The 14,563-nt window shown below is 43.2% G+C and overlaps 1 protein-coding gene across 8 annotated transcripts in view; it reads left to right on the top strand.

Annotated features, from left to right (window-relative positions):
• Positions 1 to 14,563, top strand: part of MAD1L1 (mitotic arrest deficient 1 like 1) — a 749,374-nt gene that overhangs the window by 473,566 nt on the left and 261,245 nt on the right. The window lies entirely within an intron of this gene.

The following is a 14,563-nucleotide window of genomic DNA, read 5'->3' as shown; positions in this document are numbered from 1 at the left end:
CTGTGAGGACGCATCTGGGGTCAGGAGCAGATCTGGAGACCAAGATGGAGTCAGCCACATGGCCTGTTTATACCTCCTTCCTGGCTTCTTCCAAGCTGGAGACAGTCACATGGTCTCTGACCAGGCACCTAGATTCCTTCATAGGTGGGTCTCAGGTACTTCAGAGACCTATTGTCCCTGGAGCCTTGCTAATTAGCATGTCCATAGGCTGAGCCCATCGCTCAACCACATACAGAGAAATTTCCAGTCTCCATACAGAGTACATATTCATAACTCTACACCCAGACATTATACAGATATATGAAAGGCATATACAGAATCAGTAGAAAGTAAGCTTTCATTTGACACCTCAGATGGCCCCCTTTGTACCACTTTTGGGGCAAACACCCCCCGCCATGGGTGCAGCAGTGACTCAACTGCTCCCCTCAAAATCCAATAACGTGACAGACATGCAGAGTTATGGGAAAGCAATACTGCTTCAGAACTGGTTGCACACGATGGCGATACTGCATTGTTGGCAGCACTTTTCATGTCAGCGTAGTTTGAACACCTCCCTGAAAGATGGTAATTATGTTGACAGGAGAAGCCCTCCCATTGACATAGTGCTTTCTATGCCAGAGGATGGCTTGAGTTAACTACTCCAGAGGATAGCATGGGATAACTACAGTGCTCAGGGCTGTAGATTTAAACCAACATAAATGTGTGGCATAGACCAGGACTGAGCAGGCAACAAGGGAAAAAAAAAGAGTAACTGTCAAAAATGGCATTACCTGTTCCAGAGTCATTGACGACTTGGAAGAAAATGATCTTGATTAGTTATGTCCTAACAGATAAGAGTATAAGATATAGTATTAATTTATGTTCAGTACAGACCACCAAATCACACCAGGGAATAGGATATTTGGCTTTTTAAATGCCTAACTATCATGTGTAGGGAGGAAAGCTGCATGACCCTGGGGGACTTCAGTCTGAGTGACACACTTGAGGTTTTACACTGTCAGTACTAAACCATCCTTGGAATTTCTAAATATTATAAATAGCAATTTCCTCATTCAAAAAGTGTTCCATCTAACACAAGGGAATTCTATATTAGACTTCATCATGACCAAGAGAGGAGTTTGTCACAACTAAAAATTAGTGGTAGCTTAGATACAAGTGATCATGAATCACATGCATAATATACAAAGAGAATAAAGTTTAAACCAGTAAACTACATGTGTGCATGCATGCACGTGCACACACACACACACACACACACACACACACACACACACACACACACACACACACACCACTTTAAAAGGGCCAGTTTCACAAAGCTGAAAATAATTATGCCAAATTAGCAGAAAGAGAGAGAGTTTAACCAGAAAAACTGAATGACAATTGGGCATTGTTTAAGAAAACTTTTCTAGAGTGCCCAAAGTCCCATAGTCCTACAACTGAGAAAGGAGTCTACAGATTTAAAAAAAAAAACAGTTGTAAAAACATGTAACACATGGAAGAAAAAAGTCAGTAGGAAGGAATATAAATGAGAAGCTCAGAACTGTGAACAATTGATTAGTGACACACTAAAATCTATGGTCAGCAAAGTAATGGATAATAAGGACGAATTTTTTATTTATTTTATTAACAAAAATAATCTTAACTATGGCATTAGTCCCTCATTAGATGGAAATGGAAGAATTATCAATAGTAATGCAGAAAAAGCAGAATACATATTTCAGTTCTGTGTTTGAGACAAAGTCAGATGTGTCATATTATGGGATAATTCTGACTTTCCATTCAAATAGTAACTCATGAGGCTGTTATACAACAGCTACTGAGGTAAGTTGTTTTTAAATGAGCAGCTTTCAGATAACTTATATGCAAGAGTTTTATAAGAGTTGGCTAATGAGAATGCTCGATGGTTAATGTTGATTTCTATAAGTCTTGAAACACTGAGGAAGTTTCAGAAGACTGGAAGGAAGATCATGTCATACCAACAATTAAAAAGGATGAATGGGATTAACCCGGTGACCCTTGTCTGGTCAGCCAAACATAGATCTTGGATAAGATAATGCAGCAGCTGATAGACTTAATTACCCTCCTTTAATTCTTTATTAATTTTATTAATGCTAGTCAACATGTCTTTATGGAAAATAGATCTTGGCTTGATAACTATTTTTAATGAGTTTACAGGTTTGGTTGATAAAGATAATAATGTAAATGTAACAGACTTCTGTAAGGCATTTAAATTGGTTCCCCATGACATTTTCATGTGTTAAAAAAAAAAAAAAAAAAAAAAAAACCCGTCAAATGACACAAAATTAACATGACATATAATAGATGGAATACAAATTAGCTCATTGATAGGTCTCAAAATATAATTATAAATGGGGACTCATCATTGGTAGGGTGTGTTTCTGGTGGAATTGGGACTTGGCCCTATGTTGTTTAACATTTATATCAGTGACCTGGAGGAGAACATAAAATTATACTTTATAAAGATTGCTGGTCACTCAAAGACTAGGAAGTGGTAAATAAAGATGATGACAGATCATTAATAAAGAGCAATCTGGATTGCATGGTAAACTGGGTGTAAGAAAATATGCCATTAAATCCATACACTTAGGAACAAAAAATGCTGGCCATACTCACTGGATGGGAACTCTATCCTGGGAAGCAGTGACTGATAAAGATTTAGCAGTCATGTTTGAAAATCAACTGAACGTGGTCCTGGTGTGACATTGTGGCCAAAAGATCTAATACAACCTTTGGATACATAAACAGGAGAATTGTGAGTGGGAATAGTTTATCTTTACATTTGGCAATGGTGTTACTGCTGCTGGAATAGCGTGTCCAGTTCTGGAGTCCACTGTTGAAGAAGGATTTAGATAAATTGGAGAGAGTTCAGAGAAGAGCTGTGAGAACGATTAAGGGATTAGAAAATATGCTTTGTAATGATAGACTCAAGGAGCTCCATCTATTTATCTTAATAAAGAGAAGGTTAAAGCAATGATTTTCTCATAGTTATTAAGAACCTACATGGGAAATAATTAATTGATAAAGGTCTCTTCACTCTATTAGTCAAAGGTATAACATGACACAATCCAATGGATGGAATTAGAAGCTAGACAGATTCAAACTGGAAATAAAGAGTATGTTTTTAATGATGAGGTAATTTTTAAATCAAGATTTTTTTTCAAGATATGCTTCAAATGTAAAGGAATTATTTTAGGGGAGTGTTTAAGGGAGTTTTAGGCTTGTGTTTAAGGGAGTTCTGTTGGCCTACATAGGTGATCGCAGTGGTCCCTTTTGGCTCTGGAATCTATGGTGGGGGTAGTTCACAATATGAATGGAGGCTGTTAAGAAGCTGTTATTGGTATGTGGGGAACTCCGATCTGAGTAAAAATAGTAACGTTTTAATGTCACTATTTGTATTAGACAGCAACGTTTTTAATACTTAAGGAGACAGACTGATCCCTCACTTGCCTGGATCCTGCTGTCTGAGAACTCCCAAAGGAACACGTGTCCCTATAAAGAAGTCTACGTAAATTAAATATGGGGTAACGAACTTGCTTCTCTCAGATGAGCCATTGGAAACTCAGTGAATCTATGCAGCCGCTCTGCTAAGTAACTGGACCAAAGGTCAAGAATGTATAAGAAACAAATGATGTATCCAGGCACTTGGTGCTGAGCCAAAACATGGAGTAATGCTACGTTGATTACATTCACTTCCATATTGGAAGAGCTCTATTTTCAGATTGCAATAAAATCTCCATAGAGCATAAACTGCCAATTACAGACCTGCTTTATCTTTGATTAGTATGAGGTGTGACAGAGCTCCTATGAAAACTCAGTGGGTCCTGCGCTTCTTGGCAGATTAGAGGCTCACAGCAGCCCACAGTTTTAGGCACCACACCTCGGACTTTAGTTTGCTGAGCTCTTTTCATCATTGGCCAGCTTATAGTAAAACGGAGAATAAGCTCCACAATCCATTTCCTCGAGTGGAAATGGGGAGGTGAGTGTTGGGGGGAGCCCAGGCCCACCCTCTACTCCAGGTTCCATCCCAGGGCCCGGTAATAATAGCTGCCTGTGTGAATCCCTGACACCTGCAATAAGACAGCTCCAAGACCCCTGGGCTACTTCCCCACACCCTCCTTCTCTCCAATTCGTCGTCCTAGTGTTCGGTTGTTGTCTCCTTTCCTCCTACTCCTATTAGCCCCCTCCTCTGTCCTCTCAGCTACACGCACCTCAAGTTGTAGGCAAAGCTTCTTTTATGGACAGTCTGAACTAGTTTTCTTAATTACCCCCTAATTAGTCTAGGCTGGCCTGACTCTGGCCTGGTCAATTAGCCTCAGGTATTCTACAGCCCCTGATTGCCTCTGCTGGTTCTAAACCAGCCCCTCCCTATTACTCTGGGAACAAAGATCTCCTCGATCTGAGACATATATCTCCCCTCCACAACTTTTTTATAGCCTTCACTTCTGACCCTGTCACAGAGGCTAAAGAAAAGCAGAAAGTTGACCCAGTGCCCCCTCAACCAAATTGTATATGTTTGCTATCCATTGTATTCCTGTGTTTTATTTCATTGACATTCCCCTGATCCTGCCCCTATTATCTCTGTGGCTAATAGTGGTGCTGAACAGAAGCTGTGGAATTATTGGCCTATGATGGAAGATTTAAATGATGCAAACATTGTTATCTGACCTATTTGATTCTGTTTTTATTTAAAGGGTTAAATAGCCACACAAACATAAAAGCGGTTGTCAGATAGGAGCAGTAGAATGGACACTGACACGCAGAGTATACTCTAAATAGAAGATGGTGGTCCCTTTAAATCAGGATGGATTTTCAGGATGGCTGGCTAGGGGAATTGCTGTCTAAAGATTGTCTTTTTCTCAATGTGTAGTGAAAGATGGTGCTAAGTGTTGAAAAGAAACGTGGTGTCTTTATAAAACAGCATCCTTAAATATCTGATCTGATGTGCCTCTACAAGTTCACCCAGGCATGGGCTTGGCACATCAAGTTCTCCGTTTCTCACTGCCAATTAATGTTTAAGTCTTATGGGGCATTAAGTAATGCAGAAGCTATATCTCCATGGGGTTTTTGACAGTGCACACAAAGCAAAATAAATGAAAATTCCCTGGACAATAGTGTACATATATTGGACAGAATGTAGAATGCTCACTCAAGGTGATGATCCTTCAAAGCAAAGTTGGTATTTTAGACATCCAGTTCATCATGTTGCAGACTTTAGACAGATCAAAAACAAACTTGAGACAGCCACAGCGTAAAGGTTCTGTATTAGAAAAGCTTCCATAAAGATCCTAATTTTAAAAAAGGACGGAGGTGTGGAATGCTGCTGGCAGGGCATTCTCCATGAGGGGTTTTCGACTCTGGAACTACTTTCCCTCTGATCCAGCACAGCTGACATTTGTTGATGGCACTGACATGTATTATGCAAGAAAAGGATGGTTAGATACGTGGCAGCCGTTCTGATTGTGATTATAGTTGTAATCATAAATATTTGAAGACATGTTTGAAATATAACAACAGTGTGTTTAGTACTTGTATGTCTATACGTGAATGGTTTCTTATTTTAATCTTATTCAAAGCACTTAGAGTACAGTCTGGCTGCTAGAAATAAGTCCAAATAAACAAACAATGTTAGGGGCTTGTGAATCAAGCATATGAGTTATCAGCAAGACTCAGTTAATCATACTAACCCTTCCCATCAGTAAGAGCTGGGTTTTCTGGATCCAGATTCTAAGTGACTCTCATAGAGAAAAAGAGCCCATTATACTATTAGAGCAATGCAAAGAGGCCATATCATAAATCAGAACCAGGCTTCTGTTTTTGCTGTGTCTCATGACATTGAGTAGGCTTCTGCCATGGCTCAGCTTCTCAAGAAGAGTGTTACTGAAGGTTCTTGGATACCAAAATGATGGAATTGATGTCATCTCACAATTTTTATCTGTGTTTCTCTTCCAGAGAGGGGAGGAAATGGTGATACACAAGCAAAAAGAAACATTTCCTGTCTCTTGTTGTTTAGTATTTACAGGGCATCCCTGTTATAAGTTGCTCTGGTATACATCCGTTTTGCACTAAAGTCGGTGACGCTTGTAGAAACTGATGTGTTATAAGTCCTCCCATTTCCCGCTGTTAAGTTGCACCCTCCCCCCCCCCCCCCCCCCAAGTGCAAATTGAAGTCAGCTCCGGGGAAAAAAATTCCCCACTTTAAGTTGTTTTGCTATAAGTTCAATTTTTTTGGAACCTATCTTGGACTTACAGCAAGGACAGCTCGTATATCACAATTGAGTCTAAAGAGCAACTTTTAGTCCTCCATAATTTTAATGGACGGAAGGTCCTATGTGTTCCCAAGTTTCTGGGTCACTCCTGAGCAATAAATATGGTGCTACTGGGGGAATGATCCACCATCCTATCTTTAGATTTCCATATGGAGTCTTGTTGCCACTAGTATAATGCCTAGTGTTGGGTGAAAGGGTTGAGTTTTCACTACTATATCTGTCTGGAAATTTTCCACATAAACCTAGTTTAGTTGGAAAATACCCTTTTGATAGTAAGACAAAACATCTGCTGAAACAATGGCATGTTTTTCTGACAGGAAGCAGGAGTACCCATGCCTCGGGTCCTCAGCTCCACGGCAGTGCCATCATGCAAACTGCCTAAGACCATTGTGCTGCTAGGCTGTGTGACGACATGTCGGAGTTCCCCCCAGTGCTGCACCCCCCGTAGCAGCAAGAACAGACTCTGCCAGCCAGTAGAATAGAGGGGTTATTGCTTCTCCAGGATGCAGTACAGTATAGATGTGATGTGGTTACAGGAGTCAGGGCCAGGATGTCTCAGACCCCTTGGGTTAGGGGTCCATCACTCCTAGCCCCTCAGCCTAGGCTGTTCCCTTCGGCTGTGTCTACACTGGCATGAATTTCCGGAACTGCTTAAAACGGAATACTATTCCGTTTTCAGTTTTTCCGGAAAAGGAGCGTCTACATTGGCAGACTGCTTTTCCGGAAAAGCACCTATGGCCAATGTAGACGCGCTTTTCCGGAAAAGAGCCCCGATCGCCATTTTCGCGATCGGGGCTTTTTTCCGGAAAAGACTACTGGGCTGTCTACACTGGCCCTTTTCCGGAACAGTGTTCCGGAATGAGGACTTATGCCCGAGCGGGAGCAGAATAGTTTTTCCGGAATAGCGGCTGATTTTGTACAGTAGAGCATCGCTTTTCCGGAAATTCAAGGGCCAGTGTAGACAGCTCGCAGCTTATTCCGGAAAAGCGGCTGATTTTCCGGAATAAGTGGCCCAGTGTAGACACAGCCTTCATGTTTCCCAGCCAGCAACTGGCCCTTCCCCCAACATTCACTTCTTTTGTTCCATCCCTTCCCTTAGAACTGGTAGAACCAGTTTGGTTCGGTCACTGTCATGGGGGCCCTCAAAACACCCCCCCGCTGGGCAGTGCTTACAGACAGAGGCCAGTTAGGGGTCATCCACAGCCCAAACACAGCAACCCGCAAGGTACTGACACTACATCACAGGCTGTCTGCTCTGGTGCAAACTGGCAACCTGAGCTGGACAAAACCAAATTGAGAACATAAAATATTCTGAGAGCTGAAAGGCCTGAGTTTCGTTCAGCTGTCCTCTGTCCCATGCATCCGCTCCTGAATCCCTTCTCCACCAGAACTTCGGACTGCATCCTTTCATCCCCTCCTGTTCTCACCTTTCACCCCCAAATCCACTCATTTCAATTCAGTAAAAGTTTGTTGTAATGACAAGTTGTCTGAGTGCTGTCAAAGGATAAAAAGGAGACAGGCCCCTCAGGTCTTCATGGGATGTGCAATAGGTTCCTCCTGCCTAGTCACATATGCTGTGTGGGACTTCAGCCTGACAGAGAAGCTGTACTACTGAAGTATTGGTTACATAGTTTGTCAGATTCAACCCAACACTGAATTTACTGCTGCTGGCTTGGAGCTGTTTACTTGACATCCCACAGAAGCTCTTAGATTGCATAGTTCTGCCCCATAGACATTCTTCTTATTGTTTCAGTTTATCCATAAACCTTCCTTGTTCTTTTGAATTTTCAATGAAGATATGACTCTTACCATTTCAAAAAGCATCCAGGCTGCTTGGAGTCCTCCCTGCAGTAGCAGGAAGAAAAACAATTGAGCTTGGAGTTTGAACAGAGAGACTGATAAGATCCCCATTAGATTTTCACAGTGCATGCAGAATACAATCCCCACTAATAGGTTTCTAGCACAGTCTGACAAGCCATTGAATTGCTGGGTGAAAAGGAGGGGAGGGAGAAGCTGATTTTTGTAGAGGTCCCAAATTCTTCAAGGGAGTAAGAAGTAAAAGGCTGTTTCAATGTGTGTGATCCAGGGAGATGTCTATCAGAGATACAGGGAGCTAATTAAAATGTCACTATATGTACATGAGGGTGACGAGGTGTAAAGGGCTACTTGCCTCTTTGGTCTGTGTCTTTGTTCCTATCTACAAATTGTGTAATCTTCTGCAGCAAGTAATTTATGCTTTGGGGGTAGGAATGCAGCCACTGTGAGAGTCTGGCTGTTCCTCTCCCTTGGCTACAGCAGAAAATAAATTAATTTTTTTCTTGGTCCACTGCAATTAATAGGGCAGTTTCACTCCTGCTGGGCAGTGGAAAGGAGGAGTTGTCCTGCTCTTCCCTTGCAGTATGCCTTGCCAAGACCAAGTACTGTTAGAGGCTGGGCTTTGTCTTTGGGCTTCCCACAACTTGCACTTGAGCTGGGAAACAGCCTGGTTATTGCAACATAGAAGCACATGAATGTAATGAAAGCATCTCTCTCTTTATATCTTTAATAGCACTTGACTTAGAAATAGTGTGACTAAAGGTGATAAAATCATGTACCCTTCAGTGAGTTCTTGTACAAACAGCAGAGGAACATGCAAGGCACTGCATTCAGCTGTATAGAGTGGAAATCCATCAGCTACACAAAGAAACTCCCACAGATCCAAACAGACATCATCTTCCTTTCCAAGTGCAAACAGATGAACATCATACCTAAGGGACTGAGGGTGAAAAACACACTACAGTCTACATATCCCACAGACTACAGACAGAAATTATGCCACACTCTCGCAAAGAAACTCAAGAACCACCTTATTAGCATTCTATACAACAAACAGAAGAAAATCAAGGAGGGGCTCTCAATATTAGAAACTATCATAAAAATCCAAGCTTCCACACACACTTCGCCTTTTCCAGACTTTACTAAAATTCAACAAACCACCTACAAGAATCACTTCATCTCCCTTCAGAAGAAAAAGGACAATAAACTATCCAAACTGCTACATGCCCCAGGATCTCTCATTCCAGATATTTTCAACTCTCCTAGCAACATTGTCAACCTATCCAACCACTCTCTTAGCCCAGCAGAGGAATCTGTCCCTATCTCTAAGACTCTCCTTCTGCCCCACCACGCCTACGAATATTTTCTCCGCCTCCTCCTAAAGGAATATTTCCAATACCCCGATGTACAGCACACTGATCTTGCTGCTCCCCCTGCCAATCCCACAAGAGAAAGGCTTCTGTGTGGACCCCTACTAATGGTTGTAATGAGAGTCTTCATTTCTACATTGACTGCTTCTGCAAACGTGCTCGAGCTGACATTATCAGCAAACAGCAACATATAACAATATAACCTCAGTCATACACAGCCTCAAAAACAATTCTAACGTCATAATCAAAGAGGCTGACAAAAGGGGGCGCTGAAGTCGTCATGAACAGAACAGATTATGAACAGGAGGCAGACAGACAACTCACTAATACCAGATTCTACAAGCCTCTCTCCTGTGATCACACTAAAGAAAACAAAAAACCCCCTAAAACAACTGCTCATGAAGCTCCCTGATGCTGCTTAGGACCAGATGTACACTAGCCCCCTCCTCCTTCCCCCAATCCCAGACCAGGAATTTTCTATCTGCTACCCAAGATACACAAACCTGGAAATCCTAGATGACCCATCATCTCAAGCATTGGCATACTTACAACAAGATTATCTGGGTATATTGACTCTTTCTTCAGACCCTATGCTACCAGCACCCCTAGTTACCTTTGTGACACCACTGACTTCCTGGGGAAACTACAAAACATCAGTAATCTTCCTGAAAATACCATCCTGGCTACCATGGACATAGAAGCTCTGTACACCAACATTCCACATGAAGACGGATTACAGGCCATCAGGAACACCATCCTTGATGACAGCACTGCACACTTAGTTACAGAGCTCTGAGACTTTGTCTTTACCCACAACTACTTCTGATTGGGAGACAATTTGTATCTTTAAGTCAGCGGCACAGCCATGGGCACCCACATGGTACCACAATATGCCAACATTTTTATGGCTGACCTTGAATGTTTCCTCAGCTTTCACACCCTAATACCTTTACTCTATTTATGCTACATCGATGATATCTTCATCATATGGACCCACGGGAAAGAGACCCTTGAAAAATTTCACAAGGATTTCAACAACTTCCACTCCACCATCAATTTCAGCCTGGATCAGTCCACATGAGAATTCCACATCCTTGACACTACTGTACAATTAAATGATGGACAAATTTCCACCACCATATACCAGAAACCTACCAACCACTATGCTTACTTTCATGCCTGTAGCTTCCATCCCAGACACATTTCTCAATTGATCATATACAGCCAAGCCCTAAGATACAACTGGATTTGCTCCAATCCCACAGACAGAGGCAAAAACCTACAGGATCTATATAGAGCAGGGGTATCCAAACTTTTTTCAAAGAGGGCCAGATTTGAAGAAGTGAACATGCGTGAGGGCCGTCCCCGCACTCTCAGCCCCAAGGCGGAGGGCCCGCAGGGTCGGAGGCGGGCGGAGAGCGCAGGGCACGCCAGCCTCACGGCGGCCCGGGGGCAGGGCGAACCCGCAGCCGAGCAGGGCAGCGGAGCTGCGGACGTGCCCTACAGGGCAGGCTCTAGGACTGCGGAGGCCATGGGCGGCGGTGGCGCGGCCGGAAGCGGCGCGCTGGGCGCGCCAGTTCAAAAGAGCGCCTGGGAGCCAGGAGAGGGGGAGGAAGTGGGGGCCGTATTAAACCGGAACACGGGCCGCAATTGGCCCGCGGGCCAGACTTTGGACATGCCTGATATAGAGCATTCTTAAAACTGAAGTACTGATGTGGAGAAGTGGAAAAAAAAGTGACAGAGCCAAAAAAGTACCCAGACATGAACTCCTTCAAGACAGGCTGAAAAGATAGAGCAACAGAATTCAACTTGTCATCACCTACAGTCCACAACTTAAGCCCCTCCAATGCATTATCAGAAATCTACAACCTATCCTGGAAAATGACCCCTCACTCTCAGAGGCCTTGGGGGAAAAGCCAGTTCTTGCTTACAGACAACCCCCTAACCTGAAACAAATTATTTCCAGTAACCACGCAACACAGCTACATCGTAATCATCCAGGAACCCTACAATCAGCTCCAGTGCCAAATCTGTCCACATATCTACATAGGCGTTTTCATCACTGGACCCAACCACATCAGCCACCAAATCAGAGGGTCATTTAAGTGCACATCCGCTAATGTGATCTATGCCAGCAATGCCCCACTGCAACGTATATCGGCCAAACTGGACAGTTTCTACGGCAAAAAATTAATGGACACAAATCAGATATCTGAAAAGGCAACACACAAAAACCTGTTGAAGAACACTTTAATCTTCCTGGATACTCATTAATGGATCTCCAAGTTGCTGTTTTGTTTCAGAACAATTCCACAAGCCAAATACAGAGAAGGATTGGATCTTAACTTCATTCACAAGTTTAATTCTTCTGCTAATGGTTTGAATCGGGATAGGGATATCGGATGGCTCACACATTATCAACCAACCAAACAGTGAAGGTGCTAATGGTTCTTGATGTCTGTGTAGAACAGTGGTCTTTTTTAAGCACAAGATCACTTTTTGAATTTAAGTACAATCCAAGATCTACCTCAAATATAAATATCCTTGCCCCGCTTCCTTCCTACCCCTTCTCCAAGCCCCCGCCCCTGCTCACTCCATCCTCCCTTTCTTTCCCATCCTCACTCACTTTCATCAGGCTAAAACAGAGGCTCTGGTCTTGGATTAAGGGATTTGGAGTGTGAGAGGGGCTCTGAGCTGCTCTTGGGGCAGGCAGTTGGATGTGGGAGGGGGTTCTAGGTACAGGCTCTGGGAGGGTGTTTGGATGCAGGGGTGCTCAGAGCTCAGATAAAGGCTCGGGGTACATGAGGGGGTTCATGAGTGGAGTAGGAGTTTGGGATGTGGGTTCTATCTGGGCACTGCTGCTGGCTCCTGGGTGGTGGTGCAGTGGGGATAAGGCAGACTCACCTGTGCCCTGGCCCTGAACCACTCCGTAAAGCAGCCAGCAAACTCCATCCCTGGTCCTGTTGTGCTCCCTCTCTGCTCTGTGGAGAAAGGATACAGAATGGGAGAGGGGGCACCCTGACATCAGCACCCCTTTTTCCCCTCCCCTGCCCTGCACAGAAAGCAGGAGACTCCCAAGGGGAGGGGCACCTCCAAGGCAAAGGGCAGGAGATGCACAGCAGTGCAGGGGAGCGGCAGCTGAAGTGTAGGCACTTGATAGCCACTTGGCCAAACCAGTCAGGATCACCTGTCAGAGGCTCCAAGATCTACCAGTAGATCCCGATCTACTGGTTGGTGACCACTAGTATAGAATCTGGTGTTGGTCATCTCCTTGAGTGCAAACTAATGGTTCTTATCAGCCTTTGTAACTATTTAGTCTTTAAGATGCTGCTAGACTAATTGTTGTTTTTTAAGTTACAGACTCACTTGGTTATCCCTCTGACACTTATCTACTCACTGTCTTTTTTTCTTCCTCCCCTTCAATTGTTTTTCCTTCTCTCTCCTCCCTCCTTCCTTTATTTATTCTTGGATCTGGACTTCCAACACTCCGGTCATCTGAAGAAGTGGGTTGTGCCCATGAAAGCTCATGATATCATCTACATGTTTTGTTAGTCTGTAAAGTGCCGCTAGACTATTTATTGTTTTTTAAGCAGAGGAGTTGTTTAAGATGACAAAAGGAGTATAATTAACAGTGTGGAATCAAATTGGGGAAAAGAATCTATGTTGATCATCAGGGAGGTAGCTAGGGTGAGATTAATTAGAATGTAGAATGAAATTGGACTGGACAAAGTGACTCGTAGACTTTCAGGTCAAAAGAAATCATCATGGTGTAGTCTGACTTCCTACACATTGTGGGCCACAGACCCTATAATAGACCCATAACCTTTGCCTGAGTTACTGAAGTCCTCGGGTTAAAAGAAGTCATTATTTACACTAGTTTAAACTAGAAAGTGACCTGTGCTGCAGAGCAAGGTGAAACCCTCCAGGGTCTCTGTCAATCTGACATGGGTAAAGATTCCTTCCTAACCCCAGATATGGTGATGAGGTGGATCCTGAGCATGTGAGCAAGACCCATCAGCTAGACACCTGGGAAAGAATGTTCTACAGTAACTCAGAGCCCTACTCATTTGGTGTCCCATCACCAGCCACTGGAGATATTAGTGGCAAGTAGTTGCAGATCAGCCAAATGCCATTAAAGGTAATCTCATTCCCTCCAAAAAGGTATCAAGATCAGTCTTTATGCTAATTAGGTTTTTGCCCCCACTGGTCCCTTGGGAAAGCTGCAATGAACAATCCTATATTCACTGTGCGGGTCTCTTCTGTATCAATTACCTGTTATTTCTGTCATTGTTTAACACTTTGTAGGTCTTTTGTATAGAAACAGACATATGGTACCTTTGTAACACAGCATGCTTCTCCTCATTTTAGATGGAGTTGCAGAAGAGCCTGGTAGCATCCTGTTTGGGCCACATCAACTTTGGGCCCATCTTTATAATGAACTTTCTGATTGAGGGGGAATAGGTGCTGCTTCTTTCATGCTCATTTGAGGAGTTTCTTTCCTTCCAAAGGACTCAGCTCTTCCTGGGTATATTAGAAACATCTGCCTAGATGTTTTTCTTAACAAGAAAAATTTGGACTGGGGTGCGCCAAGACTGAATGATTTCTAAAGCAACATTTTGTATCACACCTTGAATCTGAACACTTTAGTTAGTTTCTGGATGTCTAATGTATGAAAATGGAGCTCACGTCTATAAATACATTATGAAACAGGTTATCACACTTCCAGCCCTTCTCTGGACACTTCCCTCAGCTGTTGAATTTCTCAAGACTAAAACGATCCAGGACTCTAGACTTCAAGGGTGAGTTTAATTGCGGTTGTTCCGAACATGGCTGGGGTTATGAAGCTGATCTTCCAAGTCCCAAATGACCAGTGCAATAACCTTCTCTACTATTTGCAGCTGATGGGAACAGTTCATTTCCCTTCATTGCCAACAGCATATAACAACCTATAATATAACAGCAGCCCAGAGGTAATCTCTTACATTTTGTCCCCTAAACCTCTGCCCATTTTCATTGTTTGCTGCTGGTGAGGTTTGTGTTGTTCCTCCAGGAGCTTCCCTCCCTATGTTGGCTTTAGGCTGCTGGCTA

The sequence above is a fragment of the Pelodiscus sinensis genome, chromosome 15, assembly GCF_052426305.1.
Source record: "Pelodiscus sinensis isolate ZL-2025 chromosome 15, ASM5242630v1, whole genome shotgun sequence".
NCBI classification, from domain to species: Eukaryota; Metazoa; Chordata; order Testudines; family Trionychidae; genus Pelodiscus; species Pelodiscus sinensis.
The sequence above is the reverse complement of the archived record's forward strand: the minus strand, read 5'-3'. Positions and strand labels throughout refer to the sequence as shown.